This window comes from Cetorhinus maximus, chromosome 8, assembly GCF_964194155.1.
Source record: "Cetorhinus maximus chromosome 8, sCetMax3.hap1.1, whole genome shotgun sequence".
In the NCBI taxonomy this organism is placed as follows: Eukaryota; Metazoa; Chordata; class Chondrichthyes; order Lamniformes; family Cetorhinidae; genus Cetorhinus; species Cetorhinus maximus.
The window spans coordinates 28,773,587-28,794,536 of record NC_135886.1 but is presented as its reverse complement, the minus strand read 5'-3'; positions in this window follow the sequence as shown (position 1 = coordinate 28,794,536).

The window sequence follows — 20,950 nt, the reverse complement described above, 5'->3', positions numbered from 1 at the left end:
TTATACATTTATACTTAAATGGAAGGCCAATCTTTCTAAAATGATTATCGATTACATTGATTCATTATAACTCAAACAAGGTTCATTATTCTTACAATAATCTGTTTAAGTGGCTGGCCATTACTTAATACAGTACTCTGATTAATACATGTAGTTAATACAGAATACAAAATGGTTTCTTCAGCTACATGTTATCGTTAAAATGGCTTCCTCGACCTTTTTATTCATTACAGCTAATATAGTATAAAAATGTCAAGTTGAACTAAAATCTAACTACCCCAAATCTACTTACAAACACTTACAAATAAAGATCAACTGCTTCGCCATATATCTATGATTGATATTTCATTGCTGTCTTTGAAACACTTCCCATGCCCTAAAGTCATTTATTAATGTTACCTGTGGATTGCCAAGTTTCTGACCTACACGAGCTTGGACTCCAGGAAGCCAAAGCATCTCTCCTAGCTTCTACCAACTTTTACCAGCAGGGATGTCTATTGGCCATGTTTCTTTAAATTACCATAATGTCTCTTCTTAGTCACATATCATTGCGTACTTCAAATTTGTATGTCTCCACATCAACCAAATGAAAGTTTCTTTTGGATTTTGTTCACCTGCACAGCAGGTCCTTAGTATTCACCCATATTGAGCACCATCTGCCTGAGGATACAACTGATGATGTTAGGTACAGACACTGATACCTCACAGTTTGATCCTGACTCTGTCAGGAGTGTTTTTGTCACCAGAAGCTACTCGTTTTGAGACATATCTCTATACAAAACACCTTTGAAGCTGTTCAGTAATTAGGAGTCAGGGCTTTAATAGATCCTCTTTGCCCTTTAACAAAACTGCTGCAGCCAGGTAAAACTGGGTCAAAATGGGTTCCAATTAACTTTAAATAATTATTACAATAATAATTCGATTCCTTGGAGATATAAAAGAGTGCCAAAGGAGAAGAGGGAAAGCTGTGATTCACTATTGCACACGGTGGGTAGCAGGTTGCCAATTCACATTCATGAAATGCCACAATTCAATCTTGCTATGTTTACTGATATAGCATGACTAATTGGGCAGTTAATACTTGGTCTATTTGAATACTCCTTTCTTCAAACAGCAAAATTATATATTGATAATACAGTTAAGGCGACCACTAGTGCGCCAGTAGTATAAAGGTTGATTAATCTCTCTTACACTTGTTGTAAGGTTGGGTTTGACTGCAGCACATTGAAATCAAACTTGGATATAAACTACCAGATTTCAGAAACAAGTACAATGGTTCAAAACTTAGCTCAGGACAATGCCTTGACCAATCAGGGTCAAGCTGTCTGGTTTAAATTTCAAACTGTGGCTGGCAGTTAATTGTCAGTCACCATTGCTGGTGTATTCTCCATGGCAATGCCTCTGCCAATCGGTGTCCACTTGCCAACCAATCATCACTCTCTTCACATACAGTATAAATTGTTGCTTTTACCCTGTGCTCTTGCAGAGTGTCCTGATGAGTGTAAGATAAAAAGCTTTGATATGTCTCTTTTTTCAGCAATACTGTGTTCATACAATTTAACTGACAATATGAAAAGTAAACAAATACAGGAACCTTTAGGTAACTAATCAAAACTGACAAAGCAAATACTTTCCAAATTAGAGATGTTTCTATAAGTACTTCAGAATGAAACAAAAATGGGTTATATTGTATATTAAAACTAGATAAGTTTAAACATTATGGTTCATTGAAGCAATATCGGGTCAGATTTAGTTTTACATAATTTGGTCTGATCTGAGCCCAATCGATTCCAAACCACTAAAATCATTCCTTTAACATTGGCAAAGCAAAACCTGGTTGAGGAAAAGATCTGTTTTAAACATCTCCAACAAGAAGAAGAACTTGAATACAAAAGAGAACTTTAGTGATGACTGAACTACATTAAACTGCAAGATGAGGAACAGGAATATACAGGAACATTAACAGATAAATGTCTATCTGACAGGCAAAGGTAGCTGGTAACCAAGGACAAATCTTGGGTTGCTATGGGATCAGCAGAATGGACTGGTAAAGTCTTGATCTAAGACACCACTGAACAGCAGTATATAAAATGCATTATAAAATAACTCCACTAAATTTTGAACCAGTCATGAGTAAGAGGTATAAACATGCCTGAGGGAATCAATTACTGAGATGAGCTTATGAAAAATAAGAAGGAAGTGTGGACGCAAAGAGTATAAGAGGTAAAACAACAGGCAGAATTTTTGTCCTGACTTTAAGACCCTGCATCACGTGTATATGAATGGCCAATTAATGGCCAGGGATCATGCTTAGCATCCAATTAAGGATGGTGGGTGGAATCCCAATAATGGAGGACTACTTGAAGACCCTGCAGCATTGAGAAGATGGCACCCAAATGTCAGAGCTGGGAGTTGCTGATGGAGATAGGAGAGAGAGAGCAAGAAAGAGGGTGCCTTCATCTTGATGACTTCTGGAGAAGATGAGAATACAACTGCCAATTGTTGCCAGACTGCTACTTTAAGGTTGAGTATCTCGCAGATTCACACAACCGAATTGATCATGCAGAACCGCATCATCAAATTTATAGATCTAAGCGCCATTATCAGAGACCTTCATATCTCAAAGACTATTCCTGTACTTAGAGAAAACAGACAAGCTGAACTCTAAGAAATGACTCAATGTACTTATGTTTGTTGTTTAGGGTGGTTTAATTTAAAATAAGATCTTTAGTTTTACATGGGGCAAAAGGTGTAGCGTTCAATTGCTTGGTGTTTGTTCGCGTGTGTCTATTGACTCTCCTCTGCACTGTATGTGATTAGTTAAGCCTGGGTGTGGTTACTTAGAAAAATAAACAAAACTGAGGCAAGCAGCTGTAAGCAGGCGAGAGCAGACATTTTAAAGCATTGAATAAAACTCCTGGTACACACACAGAAGTTGGAGTGCGTCATCTCTGCATATCCCAGAGGCATAAAACATAACACATAGGTCCACCTGTCAGTGATTGTAACGCAAAGAGCTATCTGAGTTGTTAAGTGAGATATGGTTCAAATTTGGAAAATTATTGAATCTTTACATATTGCCGCTTGTCAGGTTTCCAAGATAATTATTTTAGGAACACCATATAGTAGAACTAGTCAGGTGCCTTCTAAGTATTGTCAGAGCATAATAGGGTTGCTGAAAGTTAGTTACGTATTAACACTAAAATTGCCCTCTTTAGCAGATACCAACCTAGTGGCACCTTTTGAGTATAGATCAGTAAATTCCTAATGATCCTTTACCTGTCAATATTATTATTTATCTAGTTATGTTAGGAATTACTGAAATGTGATACATGATTTACAAAAACCAGAGACTAAGTGCACACATATAATGCATCATTAGGGAATATGTTTAATTATTTCATAATGTAAAGAAATATTTTCATGATTATGTATTAAAATTCTGAATTTTCAGTTCATCAAAGAACTTAACGATCCCATCAACTATGGGATCTGTTGGTGATGCTTGTAAAATTTTCTGAATAGCTACCCACAAGTGCATCCCTCATGTGACCAATGCCATGTTTGCCAGGGCTGGCATGTATGTACATTTCACAACCAGAGAGACCAGTCAGAATGAGCCAGCACTCAGCTTTGCCATTCTTGCGTGCTTTTCAGAGGCCTTTTCACTTTTGCGGCCATCAAAGGACTGTCAGATCACCCTGGAATCTTCATCAACTGTGGGGTTCTGCTCCATCAATGTTCAGCTCAACTGCAACCACCAAAAGATCATCATATATGTCCATGTCATATTCCAAGAACTGGGGAAGGTGGGTGGCATAGTGGTATTATTGCCACTAGACTAGGAATCCAAAAGACCCAGAGTAATGATCTGGGGACCTGGGTTCAAATCCCATCACAGTAGATAGTGAAATTTGAATTCAATAAAAACAAATCTGGAATTAAAAGCCTGATGATGAAATGGTTGTAAAAAAACCCATGCCCTTTAGGGAAGGAAATCTGCCATCCTTACCTGGTCTGGCCTACATGTGACTCCAGACACACAGCAATGTGGTTAACTCTTAAACCAGGGCAATTAGGGATGGGCAATAAATGCTGACTTAGCCAGTGACACCCACATCCCATGGACACATTTTTAAAAAAAGAGTGATGCATAAACACTGCACCAGTCAAAGCTTCTGAAGTTATTCACTTGAAGCCGAGTTGGTATTAGAGTTATAATTCAGCAAGCAATCCAGATGCCTGGACTGATTCGGGAGCATTCCTTCAGTATGTCAGTCCAGTGTTGTAGCCTGCTGCGCCTTGCACAATATTGTGCAGCAGTGAGGGGTGGAGGAAGAAGGTGATATGGTGAAGGATACAGCTGCTGCACACATGGCTACGGGGAATGCCCAGGCCAGTATGGTTCAGTTGTGCTCTGTCAAACTGAGGCATTGCGGCCAACTGGCACATAATATCGGAACTCACAGTGTTGCCTGCCCCAGCCCACAACAAATAAACAGCCTCACCTTCACGATTTCATCTCTTTCACAGACACCCATTTAACTCTTGCCCTCCCATTCTAAGTGCTTCAGGAGAGAGAGAGACAGACAGGATTTTGTGATAGTGACCCTCACCACACTAAGTACAGGATGTTCCCCCTCCTCCAGGCCTTGCCCACCTTGATGTCGAATGCTGCATCTGAGAACCTGTGCACCCTGTCCCTTAGCCATTTTACAGTGTGCTGTCTGTGCCAAAAAGGGCACTCCACACCTTCAGTGGCTGTGGGTGCAGGGAGCCCACATGCTCCTTCATGACAATCACATCTCATAGGCACTTGAGTATGAAACTACAGATGTCTGGTTTAGCACCTCGAGGCAAGTTCAAATTATAGTAATCAGCAATTAGGGCCAAAAGTTTGTGCTAAATCCAGACGTTCAAATAGGTGTGCCTTATTAGCATAACACCCTTTGACCAAAATAACCCTAAAGTTGGGTAGAAGAGCAAAGGATTTGGGGGGTACAGCTGCACAAATCACTCAAAGATATGGTGCACATTATTACAGCCATAAAAATGCAAATAAAGCACTGGGGTTCATTTCTAGAGTCATAAGATTGGATATTAATGCGGTAGGTAATGTAGGTGGAGGGGTAGGGGGCGAGTGCTGGGGTGAAACTTCAGACAGAACTCACTCCATGCTGTGCAAGTTTTAATTCCGCAGTGGGTGTCTTTTGTACTTGACAGGTTTCCCACCTGGAGGTCAATCTGATTAACAGGCTTGTCTTCCAGTTGGGTGGGGAGGACTATAAAGCATGCTACAAGAGCAGGTATGCCTGCTCCATGAACCCAGGGGAGCTGAGTTTCTGCTGTTTAGGAGGGGTTTCGATTCCCGACCCTTGGGAGGATGGAGGATTTTTGGGGAGCTGGTCAGATGGGGTGGGAGCTCAGGAGTCTAGGGCATGGGAGAAGCTCTGCTGCACCTCATGGACCAGAAGTAGTTCTGTAAGGATCTTTACCTTCTCCTTGGTGTTGTCCTTGCTTCCCTTCAGCTCTCAGGTTTCCCAAGGAAATCTGGTCGGCCACTGTTAAACCTGCAAAAGCAGGTTAAATCAGAGGCTGTCAGTCTCATTAGATTATTCAAATTACCTACCTGTTCCCTTGCCTTACCACTGTTAAACTTGAAAGTGGGTGGGTTGGGGGCAGGTTAGGGGCGGGTTTCAGATGTTTAACTTTAACATCTGATCCAATCCCAATCCGCTCATTGCTGGCTGTTAAAATTCAGCCAACAGAATTGAAAACTAGAGAAGTTATGTTAAACTTATATCAAACCTTGGACTACTGTGCACAGTGCTAGTCCCTGTATTATAGAAAGGATATAGAGGCACTGGAGAAGGTGCAAAAGATTCACAAAGATGATACCAGACCTAAGAGATTATGCGTATCAGGAAAGACTGAACAGACTAGGGTTCTTATCTCCAGAAAAGAGAAGGTTGAGGAATGACCTGACAAGACATATTTTAAGATTGTGAAAGGGTTTGATCATGTAGATGTAGAGAAGATAATTCCATCTGTGGCCAAAACTAGCAGCCAGAAATATAAGACAATCATTAATAAATCCAATAGGGAATTCAGGAGAAACTTCTTTATCCAGAGAATGATTAGAATGTGGAACTCACTACCACAAGGAATTGTTGCAGCAAATATCAGTGATGCATTTTAGGGGAAGTTAGATAAACACACAGAGAGAAAGGTGCTGAAGGTCGTGCTAATAGGATTAGATGAAGCAGGATGAGGAGACTCGGTGGAGAATAAACATCGCCATAGACCTGTGGGCTGAATGGTCTGTTGCTGTGCTGTACATTTTAAGTAATGCTATGTAACAGTAATGAAATGTAATGAGGCCTGTCTGGAGGTGCCTTTTTCAAGGTAATGGAAGGGAAAGCAAAACTGCATTTCAGCAGTATTTACACCTGACCTGAAAGTACAGATAATGCAGTACTAATAATGATAAATAGTAGACAAACCTGGCATTGTTCCAAAACTACAATTCTGAAATAAAGGGAACTCTGCACTAACAGTAGAATAACATGTAGGTACTTTTGTTACTGTGTCTGTAAACAAAGCAGAAACACATGAAGGCAAAGGAAGGAATGGCAAGGATTTTTATATAAACAATACACCTGATTTTACATCACCCCAGGCCCCGTGGCATCACAACATCATTGTCAAGCAATTGGCCATAATGAGTCTACTTTCAAAGATTTACAGCAAATAACTATTGGATGCCTTTTAGGAACTATCTTCTACAGCATAATGTTAGTATATTGCTTACTGATGGCTGTATTGATATGTTTTGAAATTGGGTTTACTGCAATTTGTATCACATTATGTTAACCAAAATGCTCATATAAACATACTTAAGCAAAGAAACTACATAATCTATTTCCATAATTGTTTTATAGTGCCACTAAAAACAGAAAACTAATTAGCTTAATAAATCTTTATTAATTAAGGAATTCAATATAAGCATTAAACATACAGACAGCAGCTAAGGTAACTACCATTGAAACATGTCAGGAGAAGACATAATGTTATGTCACACTGCACACTCCCTCCCTGTTGCTTTCCACTGCCTTGCATTTTTCCTTAATTGGAGCAGCTCAAACTCAAACAAAAAATAATATATTTTTTAATTCATTCATGGGGTGTGGGTGTCGCTGGCTAGGCCAGCATTTATTGCCCATCCCTAATTGCGCTTGAGAAAGTGGTAGTGAACTGCCTTCTTGAACGGCTGCAGTCCATGTGTTGTGGGCACACCCACAGTGCAGTTAAGGAGGGAGTTCCAGGATTTTGACCCAGCAACAGTGAAGGAATGGCAATATATTTCCAAGTCAGAATGGTGTGTGGTTTAAATGGGAACTTCCAGGTGGTGGTGTTCCCATGTGTCTGCTGCCCTTGCCCTTCTATATTGTAGCAGTCGTAGATTTGGAAGGTGCTGCATAAGGAGCATTGGTGAGTTATTGCAGTGCATCTTGTAGATGGTACACACTGCTACCACTGTGCATCAGTGGTGGAGGGAGTGAATGCTTGTGGATGGGGTGCCAATCAAGTGGACTGCTTTGTCCTAGATGGAGTCAATCTTCTTGAGTGTTGTTGGAGCTGCACTCACCCAGGCAAGTGGAGAGTGTTCCATCACACTCCTGACTTGTGACTGGTGTAAGGAACATACCTTTTTATTTTCTATTGGAATGGGGATTAAAATTACAATGGCTGCAGGTTGAAAGACATGTCCACTGGAACAGGATGAGAAATATATACAATGTTGTAGTCCTGGGACAGAATGTGCCATGAAAGACAGGATGGTGCCAGAAAGGAGTCCTGGGCCAAGGGAGCTGCCTGGCAAAACATTTTAATTGGCTCCTGACCAGGTGACCAGGTTTTGTCTGAGAGTAGTCCTGCAGAATAGCTCCTAGCCTGAAAGGAACAAGACCTACAACCTCTTTCTGCTGTGTGTGGAAGATTCCAGTAATTTTGCAATAATGGCTAGCTGACTTTTTCTCCTCATATCTCTATAGCCTGCTCTTTCTCTGAAAATCCCTGTCAAGAGGCAAAGGGGAAAATCACTATTGGAGACATTGAAAGGCAAGTGCTCAACCAGTGAACAGTGAAAGTGCTGGAAGACCACCTTGTGTCATCAACAAGAATTGAAAGGAATTTGGAAGACATTGATCAAGATCAACCCATCAAATCCTGCACTCCAGAATTGGTGCTATTGAACTGTTTTATCCCACCCTTAAAATCCATGTTTTTTTGTGTCTTATGTGAGTTGTGAGTGTGTGTATAGGGATTTAAGAAGGGGGTAGAGTTTAGGTTATGGAGTTAGAAATTAGCAGTTCATATTTCCTTCGTTTGCCACTGGTTAACAACAGTTTGTTCAATAAGCAGTTATATACTTATTAAGTTTACAAACCTGGTGCTCGTCTTCTGTTAACCTAAATTAAACAGTTAGGTAGAATTGGGTCAATATGGTGGTTTGGCCAAACTTTTTCACATTTGTCGTGGCTCAGGGAACAGTGGGACTTAATATTACAGCGCACTATCCCCAGTGAGTCGTGACACTGGTAGATGGTGGACAGGCTTTGGGGAGTCAGGAGGTGAGTTACTCATCACAAGATACCTAGCCTCTGACCTGCTCCTGTAGCCACAGTATTTATATGACTAGTCCAGTTCGGTTTCTGGTCAATGGTAACCCCAAGGATGTTGATGGTAGGGTTTCAGTGATGGTAACGCCAGTTAATGTCAAGGGGCGATGGTTAGATTCTCTCTTGTTGGAGATGGTCATTGCCTGACACTTGTGTGGTGTGAATGTTACTTGCCACTTGTCAGCCCAAGCCTGGATATTGTCCAAATCTTTCTCCATTTGGACATGGACCGCTTCAGTATCTGAGGAGTCACAAATGATGCTGAACATTGTGCAATCATCAGTGAACATCTCCACTTCTGACCTTATGATGGAAGGAAGGTCATTGATGAAGCAGCTGAAGATGGTTGGGTCTAGGACACTACCCTAAGAATACCCTTGAGACATTACCATATGCAATTTCTTTCTTTTTCAGATTTCTTTCTTCTTTAATTCCATCCTCATCTCCTCATAATTTGTTTTTTCCAGTCTATTATCTAAGTGGAGCACTGGACATGATTGAGCATTCTGCACTGAGTTTCGCTTATTTAACTCTGTAGAGATGCACGGAGGTCGTTCATTTTAGTAATGTCTGCTAAGTCAGAGGCAGCACAGACTAAAATTAGGTAATTTAATTGGTATCTTAATCCAACATTAACTTGTGACCTGACTGATTTAAAACATGTAAGTATATCAGTTATAACACCGTATTATATTCCTCTGAGGCAGTCAGTGATACTTCTATTAAATCAAATAAGAGGGGGAAACAGTGTTCCATCTGTGCACTAATTCCTTCCCTGGATCTTGATTTAACTCCCAAATCTGATGTAAACTTTGTCCAGCCCTACAACCCTTCACAATTTCTATGCTCCTTTAATTCTGAGCACTTGTGTATCCTAATTTTAAATAGTAGAGAAACTCTGACATACTAATTGTGGCCCGTGCCCTCAGCTGCCTAGGCTCTAAACACTAGCATATTTTCCCCTAAACCTTTCTGCCTCTCTACTTTTTTTTTCCTCCTTTAAAATAATTCTTAAAACCTATTTGTCCTTATACCTCCTCATGTGACTTGGTGTAAAATTTTGTTTGATAATGCTTTGGGACATTTTACTATGTTATCTAAATGTAAGTTGCTGTTGCTGTTGTGACCTCTCGCCCCAACTCCTTGGATGCCCAGTGTACTTTAGGTTCCCTTCTACATCATTCCACACCAGATAAAAGGGACAGATTTTTGCCGTCGGCGAGCAGGGGGCGGGGCCCGCTTGCCGACACATAAAATGACGCGGGATGTTCCCCCCCGACGTCACCGCGCCCCATTTAAATTTTCAGGAAGGCGGGGGCACAGCAAAATCAGCTGTGCACCCGCCAACCTGTCAATGGCCAATTGAGGCCATTGACAGGATCAATTATACAATAAAAGGACCTGCCCGTCCAACCTTAAGGTTGGCGGGGAGGCCAGGAGCCCCAGCGGCAAATAGAAAAAACATGAAACCTCATCCACCAGCGGGATGAGGTTTCATGCAGGGTTTTAAACAGTTTAATAAAGCTTTACTGTAATTTATGAATGTGTCCCATCTCATGTGACATTGTCACATGAGGGGGACATGTTAAGGATTTTTTTTTTCTCTATTTTTAATCTTTTTAAAATGTCAGCGATCTCCCTGAGGCAGCACTTAGCCTCAGGGAGATGTGCGCTCTTTCGTGCACATGCGCACCCTCACTTTTGAGAAATCCACCCGCCCCGCCCGTACAGGAAGCGCTCCCGCAAGATGTCACACTGGGCGGGCAATAATTAGCCCGCCCACATAAAATGGCGGCGGGGCCCGCCCACCCGACAGGCAGAAAATTCTGCCTAAGGTGTGCATCCAAGGTTTGGAACTACTACCTCCTATTCTTCCTTGCATAATGTGAGTCAAATTCAGCAAATGTTTTTCAAAGATGGCGCTCTGAAACAAGTCTATTATTGGTATGTCCAAGTCACCAAAGGGATTAGAGGCATTTGGGTGTTGTAGGGTGTTGGGTACCTTTCGGAAGGCCTTAATGAAGTCTTTGAAGTCTTAAGTAAGTTAACTGTATGTATTTATGCACATATATGCAGTAAAGGGTTCAAACTAGGAGCTGTCTCCATACTTACTTGTTCACACAGCTCTGTCTAACACTAGACTGACCCCAAGGTGCAGGTCATGTGCTTTCTTACATTATTGCTGGGCGGTACTGTACTCAGTCCCACATTAACCCTATGTGTGCTAGACCATTAAACTACAGTGGGACAGAAATTGGTGTATTTGATGTCAGAAGAATGGACAGAGAAGAGAAGAATCAACAGAATGGCATGAACTGGAATATTTTGAAACCATTGTACATTTGTTCTTTTTTGAAATGAATTAAATAGCATGGCATTAGCATGGTACTATAAAGACACACACTACACAAACACCAAGTAGCACTGTTACAATAGGTCCGACTACAAACCTAATGTTAAATTAGAATTGTTACCGGCAGGAGAGAGGCAAACTGAACTTCTTTATCTTCTCTCCATCTGTCTGTAAGCAGAGGTGCATTTGAATTATTTTTTAAAAAAGGCTATGGCATGTTTCCCCTAACCCTCAGTTTGTGTAGTCCATATTTATAGGTAACACACAGCAAGCTCTCTTTCTGATTAACTTAGAAGGTTGATTTATTTTGCATTGAAACCCAGGAGGGAGGGGTGGGGTTATTCGTAAACTCACACACACGCACACACACACACACACACACACATGCACACATACAAACTGTAAGGGGGATAGAAAAAAGGGAGATTTTACAACTATGGATAACAACAGTAAAATAACCTCAGAAATGAATATTAGTTCATGTGATTTCCAGAGTCCAGAAAGTCAAAGTCCAGGGGATGTTTCCTTTGTGGCGGAGTTCATTTCGGATGAGTTCCTGATTGTAGATAGCAGCGCGGAAATCCCTGAAATGAATGAAGATGCTTTTAACATAAAGCAGGCTTCGAGGAGTTGAGGGATGGTGGCCAACTGCTTGGTCAGCCAACAGCCCTGCTGTTGTTCTTTTCCAGTTAGAAGCAATCAGCAGACTGACCTATGAGGCTAGAAATTTCATACTAAAACTGTCGAAGAGGCAAGAAGCGTGGGGTCATGTGATGTGGCCCATGAATGAGTTAGTTGCAGCTTCACAAACAGTTTCTGTGCTTCTGTCCAAAATCTATGGTTTCCCTTTGGATTGAAATGATGGCTGTTAACACCTCTTCAGGTATAAGAAGTTTCGATGTCTTAGGGCGGAATCATCCAGTCCCATCATGGCAGGAGGGGAGGGGGGGTGGGGGGGGTGGGGACAATATGGTGAGAAGGCCAAAAATCAGTTTCACACTGTTGTGAAACCAGTTTGCGATTGTCCGCTCCACCCATCAATGCCGGGCCACATTTCCCGCCACCACACATCGGGAACACAATTTCAACACTTTAGCATCACATTATAAGCCCTGCTCACTGGAATCATCCCCTAAAGTCAAATTTACCGCCCACATCAGCATGGCTTCAAAATGGCATGCTTCATGACTGCCTTTAAAAGGGGTAGACCTGATGACATGAATTTCGAGGGAACTCGGAAGTGACGCACACAAACTTGCGCAGCGCCCATGAGCATCGCCTATAGGACATCAAGGAAGAATTCGACGGGGACACAGGCAAGTTGCTTTTTCCCGGCTGGCTTTCAAAGCAGTGCCGGGGCAAAGGCTTCAGTGGCAGGTCAGGCCAGTGGTGGGGAGGGAGAGGGGGGGTGGGGGGAGGTGGGGCGCTGGGGGCACGGGCAAGGCAGCACAGGCTGAAGGAATTACACAAGCACATGCTGGATGTGGGCTTTGGGGGGCAGATGGAGGGAGAAGGTGGGGGCGGGTGAGGGAAGCGGCCACGTGCTTGGAAAAGCTTGTCAAAAGTGAGCATTCTTCCGCAGCTGAGACCGTTCAGCAGCAGCTCCATTGACACGCTTGGAGACACGCTTGGAGACATGCTTGAACATTTTCTGCCCACTGAAGCAATGCAAAAGCATGCAAGTGGCACCAAAGCTCCAGAACTTTTCAACCCTCTGACGCAGACTGTAAATTAATGTGCATTTTAGAGGGCAGCAGAACAATTACCCGACTGGGCAAGTTGTAGAATATCCTTGCTAAAAGTGGCCATGACGCAGTCACTGGCGGAGGAGCTCACAGCCCCTTGCAATGTCTTTATTCATGTTTGGACCAGTATCCATTATGGTTCAAGCTAACAGTACAGCCTTGCAGTGCGGGTTAGGAGAATGCCTGTGCCTGAGCTGAGAGCACAGCGTGCAGTCCAGTGGCCGAAGCTGTCGCCAATCAGTCAAGTGGAGTGGGACGGAAGTGGGTGGGGATTTGTACAGCCATGAAGCGTGAAGGCACCTGGCTTGGTAAAGGGAGGAGCACCTTCCTCAAGATGAAGGTGGCCTGCTATGCATGCAGCTGAAGATTCACAGAGAGCTCTCGTTAGACATCTCGCAAAACCCAGAGTCTATAGGCAGCGCCTGTCATTCCTGCAGATGACTGAGAACCAGTGTTGTCGAAGACTGCTGATGTCTAGGGAACTGGTCGGACACATATGCCACCAGCTACAGGATTTGACGCCATGGGGGCATGGAGGGCATCCACTGCCAATGGCTGTGAAAGTGACTGTAGAGCTCTATTTTTATGCCAGTGGCCCCTTCCATGGCTCCACAGGTGACCTGTGCAGGATCTTTCAAGTCTCCATGCAAAAATGTATCAAGGAGGTCACGGGCGCCATCTTCGTGAAGACACAGAACTTTGTGCATTTTGCCGGGGATCAGGCAAGCCAGGAAGCAAGAGTGCTGGGATTTGCGTAGATCTCTGGTTTTCCACAGGTGCAGGGTGCCACTGACTGCACTTGCATGCCGCTTAGGCCTCTATGGCAACAAGCAGTCAACTACGTCAACCGCAAGGGCTTCCATTCACTAAATATTCAGCTGGTGTGCGACCACCATGATCGCATCCTACAGGTCTGCGCATGATTCCCAGGGAGGAGTCCACGACTCCTGCAGCCTTAACAGGTCTCAAATCCCTGACATCTTCTAGGGATCAGAGAGGCCGCAGGGTTGGCTCCTTGGGGACAAAGGCTACTGGCAGAGGACATGGCTGATGATGCCCACGTAGCAGCCTCAAACTGCAGCAGAGCGACGGTATAATGAGGCACATTCCATGACCCGGGCTTTGGTGGAGCAAAAGGATAGGCATTTTGAAAATGAGGTTCCGGTGCCTCAACAGGTCCAGTGGAGCATTGCAGTACAGTCTACCAATGATGTGGCGCATCATTGTAGCTTGCTACACACTGCACAACCTGGTGCTGTAATGGAGGGGGCAGACCTGACTGAGGAGAGCTACATGTCTCCTCCAATGAGGAGGGCGTTGAAGGGGATGACAGTGATGAGGTCCGCGAAGGCGAGGATGCCAAGGATGAGGCCATTGCACTGGCCAGATGAGGCAGATGCACCCAGGAGGCGCTCGTAGCTGTAAGAGTTGTGGAGGAGTGGTAATCTGATATGTCATATACCTTTAAGACAAGCATTGTAATGTAAGGTCACATGATCTTAATATCCAATAGTAGAGTAGCATGGGCTATCTCTATGTGCAGAATCTTCAGTTAGTCACTGATGAGAGAAAACAGAGTTTTATGTTGTGAACAACAAGTGTAGCTGCAGAGTTTAGTTTGTAAATAAACAACATGTGTTTATTCTAACAACATCTCTGGATGTTCCCTGTCCCTGTGCCAACTTGGTCAACCCGAAACAAGCAACCCAGATCCTTAAGCCCCGCTGAACCAAGGGCACTGGATCCAACAGGAGGATGATGAGATGCAGTGAAGACAGTCCTGACATCCTCACCTTGCATCTGTGAATGTTTGACTCCTGTGTGGCTGATGGCAGTGCACATGCCCTCAGTGCTCAGGCTCATGTCATGAAGACACAGCGGACGCTCAAACAGTCACTAGATTCCAGAAGGATGATGAAGACATAGGGACACTCCATAGATTTTCACATAGCCTCTGAGAATGTCTGGCTCCTGTCTGGCAGAGGGCAGCTCATTTGCGCTCTGTGATCAGAGTCATGTCATGGAGACGCAGCTGTGAGACTTTAAATGTACCTGATCCTTTGTCAGCCTTCAGCACCTATCTCCTTCAGGAACACAGTGTCACTGGTCACAAATGTGGACAAAATGGGGGCCAGCCTCACCTCAAAGGTGTTGAGAGCATACAGAGAGAATGGCGGTACTCTGATGCCTGCCCACGAGTGATAGGAACACTGCTCAATATAAGAAGGAGCCAAAGGCAAAGAGACATCCTTGGGAATGTATTTACAATGGTCAACATTAAGTGCAAGTGATTAACACCCATGCCCATATTGTGTAACTAAATCTTCTTGACCTTTCTACCCCTGCCACTGCATCTTGTTGGTCCCCCAACATCCTCAGAGGTGGAGGTGATCTCCTGCACCCTGTTGTCTGTGATGACCTTGGAGGGTGTCCAAGGCCCCGGCCTACTTTGGGAGTCCTGCTGTGGGTCAGGTGCACCCTCCTCGGACTGTGGAGCTGAAGCTGCTGGGATAATAGGAAGAGGGGATTCGGATGGGCTGGATACTCCCAGCATCACCTGGGTGGATGGCCCCATGGTGTGCACCTGCTGATCCTCCTCCCTATGAGTGCCTGAGGTCCCCTAGATGACTCCTTGAGGAGAAGGGGCAGCTGGAGCGAACTCAAGATTCCCCGCTACCCCCCCCCCCCCCCTCTCACATTGACACTGAGCCTGCAAGTGGCTCAGCGATGGAGCACAGCTCCTGCAGCAGTGCAGGACCAATGTCCTGGACCAAGGTCTCCATTGCGGCTGCCATCCTACTAGTGTTGACCTCGGTGTGTTTGCATGCCAGCAAAATCACCTCAGGCTGAAGGCGAATGGACTCCTCCATCGTGCCTTGCAACCTGAGGAGTGCAGCGGACATCCCTTCCTGATGTCCCGGAGTTTGCCTTTGCAGCTCCAGCAACTGAGGTATGACTGAGTCCAGAGGCTCATCATCTGACTTAGCAGATTGCTAGCCTCCAGCATTCCTCCGAGTGCGGGAAACCTGGGAAATCCCTGCCCCCACCTGCTGTGGATCAAACATGTGATGTACTCACCAGAGTGTGACCCTAACTCTACCCTAGAACTGAATCCCACCAAGGTGTGTGCCTCTGTGCTGGTGGAGAGCGTGGGTGAGTGCTGAGGTGGCCTCCAAATAGGATGTCATCAGATTCTTCTTCTGAGGTGTCTTTGGGGCTTGAGTTGAGAACCTGGCTCATGGACCCCCTCAGCTGCTTCCCAGATGTACCTGCGAAAGCAAGGAGAGTTAATTCGTGCATGGCAGGGGACTGCAGAACAGGGGAACTCACTTACAGCATTGTTGTCTGATGGATGTTCCTCTGTTGGATCCTCACTTGGTTGAGCATCGCCGACCTCACCGTCAGCACAGGATCAGTCCAGATCTTTGTGGGCCAGCTGGGTGACTCTATTTTCAAAGTCTGTGAGAAACTTGATGTTGGCCATTCCGCCACTGGTCAGCGACCTCTCCCTCTTGTTGTGTGCGAGCTTGTCCTGCAAGAATACAGATGGAGAGAGTGAAGCAGGATGCCTGCCAGGCCAGATGAGAAGGATGCCTGGCATGTGTGGGTGGTAGACACGCCATGGACAGGATGAGGATGCGATCGCCAGGGCACATGAGAGACTGAATGGTGATGTCCCTTGAGCTGGCAGTGAATGAGATCGCTGTGGATGGGTGATGGGTTTCTAAGTGTGTGAGTTGAGAGTCATGAGAAGAGTGACCCTGGTGGAGTGGAGGAGATCATTCATCCACTTTTGTCACTGGGTGGCTGTCCTCTTTCACAGGGCATTGGAGCTGATCACCACTGCCGCCACCTCCCATACTGGATTTCTCACATTGCTTGCTGGTCTTTACCCAGAGCGGTGGAAGGGGGTTTCACAGCAGCCCTCCACTGTGCTCAATAGGAGTTCAAGGGAGGCGTTGCCAAATTTAGGGGCAGTTTGTTTCCTCCCTTTGACAGCCATGACATTCCAGCAGCTTTCAATCCCTCGGAGAGTGCTAGCTCTGTGCAGGGCCACTCTTTAAATATGGTGCCTGGTTTACTGAAGGCCTGAGGAGACAGCAGGGCAGGAAATCTGGCGTGTTTCCTGGGAATGCATTATCAATGAGGTGGGGACACGTTGGAATGGGACGAAAAGGCGTGAAAACACGCTATTGCAGCTGGCGGGTAAAATGACATTTTTCACACCCACTACTGCACTTGGTGCAAATCAGGGATGATTCTGCCCCCTATCTTTGCTATCACCCTGAATGAGAAGCCAATTCATTTTTTAGCCTTCTGGCTTTGTGATTATATAATGCAGTTTTACAGTGGGGTGTGAAATTCCACAAGGATGAGAGTGGAAATCTTTTGTTCTTGTAATCTCTGTTGGGAGCTTCCAGAACAGATAGCCAATCTTGTGAGTCATGTGGCCTATAGCAGCCATATTTTGGTTCAGCAAAAGTCCATTTTGAAATGGAAGAAAAGAATAAAGTTTTGACGTACGCAGTTTTGATTTCTTTTCATGTCTTATTGGGCTGTAACTTCCGATGTTGTAGCAATTGAGTCGGATTGCCACTCCACTTGAAAGTTCTTACCTGAAAACCCTGGTGATCCTACCTCGCCTGACTTTCTGACACAGTGCAGTGCATCGCCAAAACCTAGTGTCAAAGGCTGTACAGTCAAAGGTAAGTAAGCCATCCTCCTTTCTTACGGCACTAGCTGCCGTAAACCAGGTAAATTTAAAAGCCCTACCAGGTTTAAAGGTCTTTGACAAGGTTGGGCCGGGCCATGCCTTGAGGGGATGGGGTTTGGCCGGGACTTGGGTTGGGCCGGGCTGGTTCTCGGGGGGGTAGGGAGGTTAGGGTGGGAGATTGGGTCGGGTCAGGCCAGGCTTTGGGATGTGGGTCATGTCGGGCCTGGGGTGTACAGGTCGAGTCATGCTGGATTGGGCCTTGGGTGGAGGGAGGGTTCAGGCCGGGTCAGGCTGGGCCTTGAGGGGAGTCAGGCCAGGTCAGGTTGGGCCGGACGTTGGAGGGGGGTCAGATTGGGCTGGGTCTAGGGGAGGAGGGAGGAGGGAGGAGGCAGGTGGAGGACCAGGCCAGACCCTGGGGGGGGTGTCAGGTCTAGTCCGGATGGTTCTTGGGGATGGGAGTTGGTGGGGATAGGAGGGTCGGGTCAGGCCGGGCCTTGGAGGTTTGGGTCAGATTGAGCCGGGTTGGGCCTATGGCAGGAGGGGTTGGGTGGGCCTTGAGGGCAGTGGAAATCAGTTTGGGCTGCACCTTGGAGGAGTGCTGGGCCTGGTCCGGTCAGGCGTTGGTGGGGGGAGGGGGCGTTGGGTCGGGCCAGACCTTGGGGTCTCGGGTTGGATCGAGCTGGGCCTTGTGGGGGAGGGGGATCAGGGGAGATGAGGTTGGCCCAGGCCTTTGACCACACCCAGGCATGTGGTAGTCGGGGGTTAGAGAAAATTCCATGGTTGGGGGAGGGAATTCTGTGGGTTGGATGAGGGAGTCTCGTGGATGGGGTGTGGGGGAGTCTCATGGGGGTAGGGTGTGGGTGGATAGTCAGGGGTTGGAGGGGTCCCCTGGAGGTTCAGGGGTTTGAAGGGAGTCGCGTCGGTGGGTTGGTGTGGGTGTGTACAACAGTTACTCGGAGGCTAGAAGTGATTTTAATTATTCTAACTTTTAATGGGTAACTGTTGATGTAACACATCTGAATTTTGCAATTTAAATCACAATTTTTGGATGGTTCCCAGTGCAGGGCGATTGGCTGCTTGATCAGCCAGGAGCTGCTAGAGTTATTTCTGTTTGGTGTTAAAACACCCGCCTGAGCTGTGAGGCTAGAAATGTAATATTAAAATGATTCAAAAAGCTAGAAACATGGAATCATGTGATATGGCCCATTAATGAGTTAATTGCAGTCTCACAAGCAGTTTCTATGCTTCTGTCAAGAAATTTTTCTTTCCCTTGGGAGTGAAATGATGGCTATTGACACTTCCTCTAGTATAATGAGTTTCGATGTCTCTGTCTCTGTTATCCTCCCAGCTGGCGAAGTCAGTTCGTCTGTTAGTCGTCTAGTTTCGTGGTTACAATGGGGTGTGAGGTTCCACAAGGGTGGGAGTGGAGCTCTGTTGTTCTTGTACTCTCTGCTGGAACCTTCCAGAATAGATGGCAGCTCTTGTGAGTCATGTGATCTGTAGCAGCCATTTTGTGGTCCAGCAGAAGCCCATTTTAAAATATCAAAAAAGAATACAGTTTTGATTTCTTTTCATGCCCTATTGACATAACATATTCCATTCCCCTTGCAATAAACACCAACATTCCATTTGCCTTCCAAATCACTTGCTATTCCTGCATATTAACTTCTTGTGATTCATGTACGAGAACACCCAGATCCCTCCTTACCACCGAATTTTTCTTTCAAATGGAAACTAGACAAGTATATGAGAGAAAAAGGAACAGAAAGATATCTAAAAAGCTGAGATGGGTAGTTGGTTTGGAAGGAGACTAGTTTGGAGCATAACCACCAGCATAGACTGATGGCCTGCTTCTGAGCTACATTATGTGCTCCATGTAATTCTCTGTAAAGATCTGTGTAATTTTATGTGAAGTGTTCTATTTCATATTACTGTTCTGTTACATTAAGTAAGGTGACATATTTCTTTATATAAAAATACTGACTATAGTTCTTCATTATATGAAATATTTTCCACTTCAACTGTTGAACTTCATCTGTGTTCCAACAAAGCCTTTTGGATCTATTTCTATTTGATATTTTATTTTATGTGTTGCCGGCAGAACATCCAATGACTGTGCAACTTGGACTTCATTCCACATATCATGCTTTTTCTGACTTTATTACTCATGAGACATGAGATATAACCAACTCATACAATAAAGTTCTGCTTCGGAGTTGCTAGTCTCTCGATCATAAATTGACAAAGCATAACAAAGGATTCTTCAAGCATTCTAACAGGATAGGTATCAATGTGATGCCTTCACATTTCAATAGTGGCAGCCTTGAGTCAAAAGATAAACCCCAGGGATCAGCCACTATTACATGAGATGAATTTTATCTGTTGTTAACTAGGTTTACTGACAGAGCAAGCAAGTGCCTAGAAGATGTGGCAATTCTAGTTCGTTGAATTACAAAACTGCAGTGGACTATCAGTAAGTGCCATCCATTGATCTGCATTCCAAACCAGAGAAAGTGGGTAAGTAAGTGATCATGAAATGGGGGAATTGGGAAATTCCTTAAAGCATTGATGTGACTATCATTTTTATAAGATGTATGCCTGGAACAGTAGAGGGAAGGAGTGCTTTGAAAAAATAGTCTGCTATTAACGAGAAATGAAGCTCGATTAGTGTCACTTAGTTCATATTAAAATGATCCATCCCCCTGTTTATTTAAATTCTGGATCTAAGTTAAAGTTTCTGCTTATCTATTATGCAGGTCGTTTTGCTATAACCATAATCAGGGCTGATTTTATCCCTGCCCGCCTGGAGGAATTGGAGGGTGGGCAGTTAAAATTGGCTGGGAGATGTGCCTGCTCCATTCCAGCTGTCTTTAAATTAACCTGTTCTTCTGAGGAGCCAACAAGGACACAAGTGAGGTCCTTTTTTAAATATGCAGATTCAGGTCCAACGATGCCTTCTGACCCCATTTGCAATGTTAACTGGTGGCCTGACTGGGAGAGGCTTTATGGTTTTCCCGCCAGATGAAGACATTGGGAAGAAAAGGCATAGACAGGTAATTTCTTTTTTCTACTTTCCTTGGTCAGGGGTGGGGAGGTGGGGGGGGGGGCATTGGGCCACACAAAGAAAGTATAGGTCTCCCCTTCCTGAACATGAGACCCCCACAAAAATCCCCCACCCATGACTGACTGGAGTGCCAGGGCCTGGCCATGGACACTAAGAAGATCTGTGTTTCCTGTCCACAAATCACCTCCTCCACTAAAACTTCCCAGGAGCAGCATTGTTCACACTTGAGGAGGAATATTATTTGTTGCCTTGCTCACTCCTGTACTTGCTTCATTAACTGCCATTTTCACAGGTGAAGCACAGATTGTGAGTTGTGAAGGAGACACTATGGTCACCTGCCTGGTAACTTGCCCTAATAACAGGCTCTCACTACATCTTTCCAACCCTAGGTGC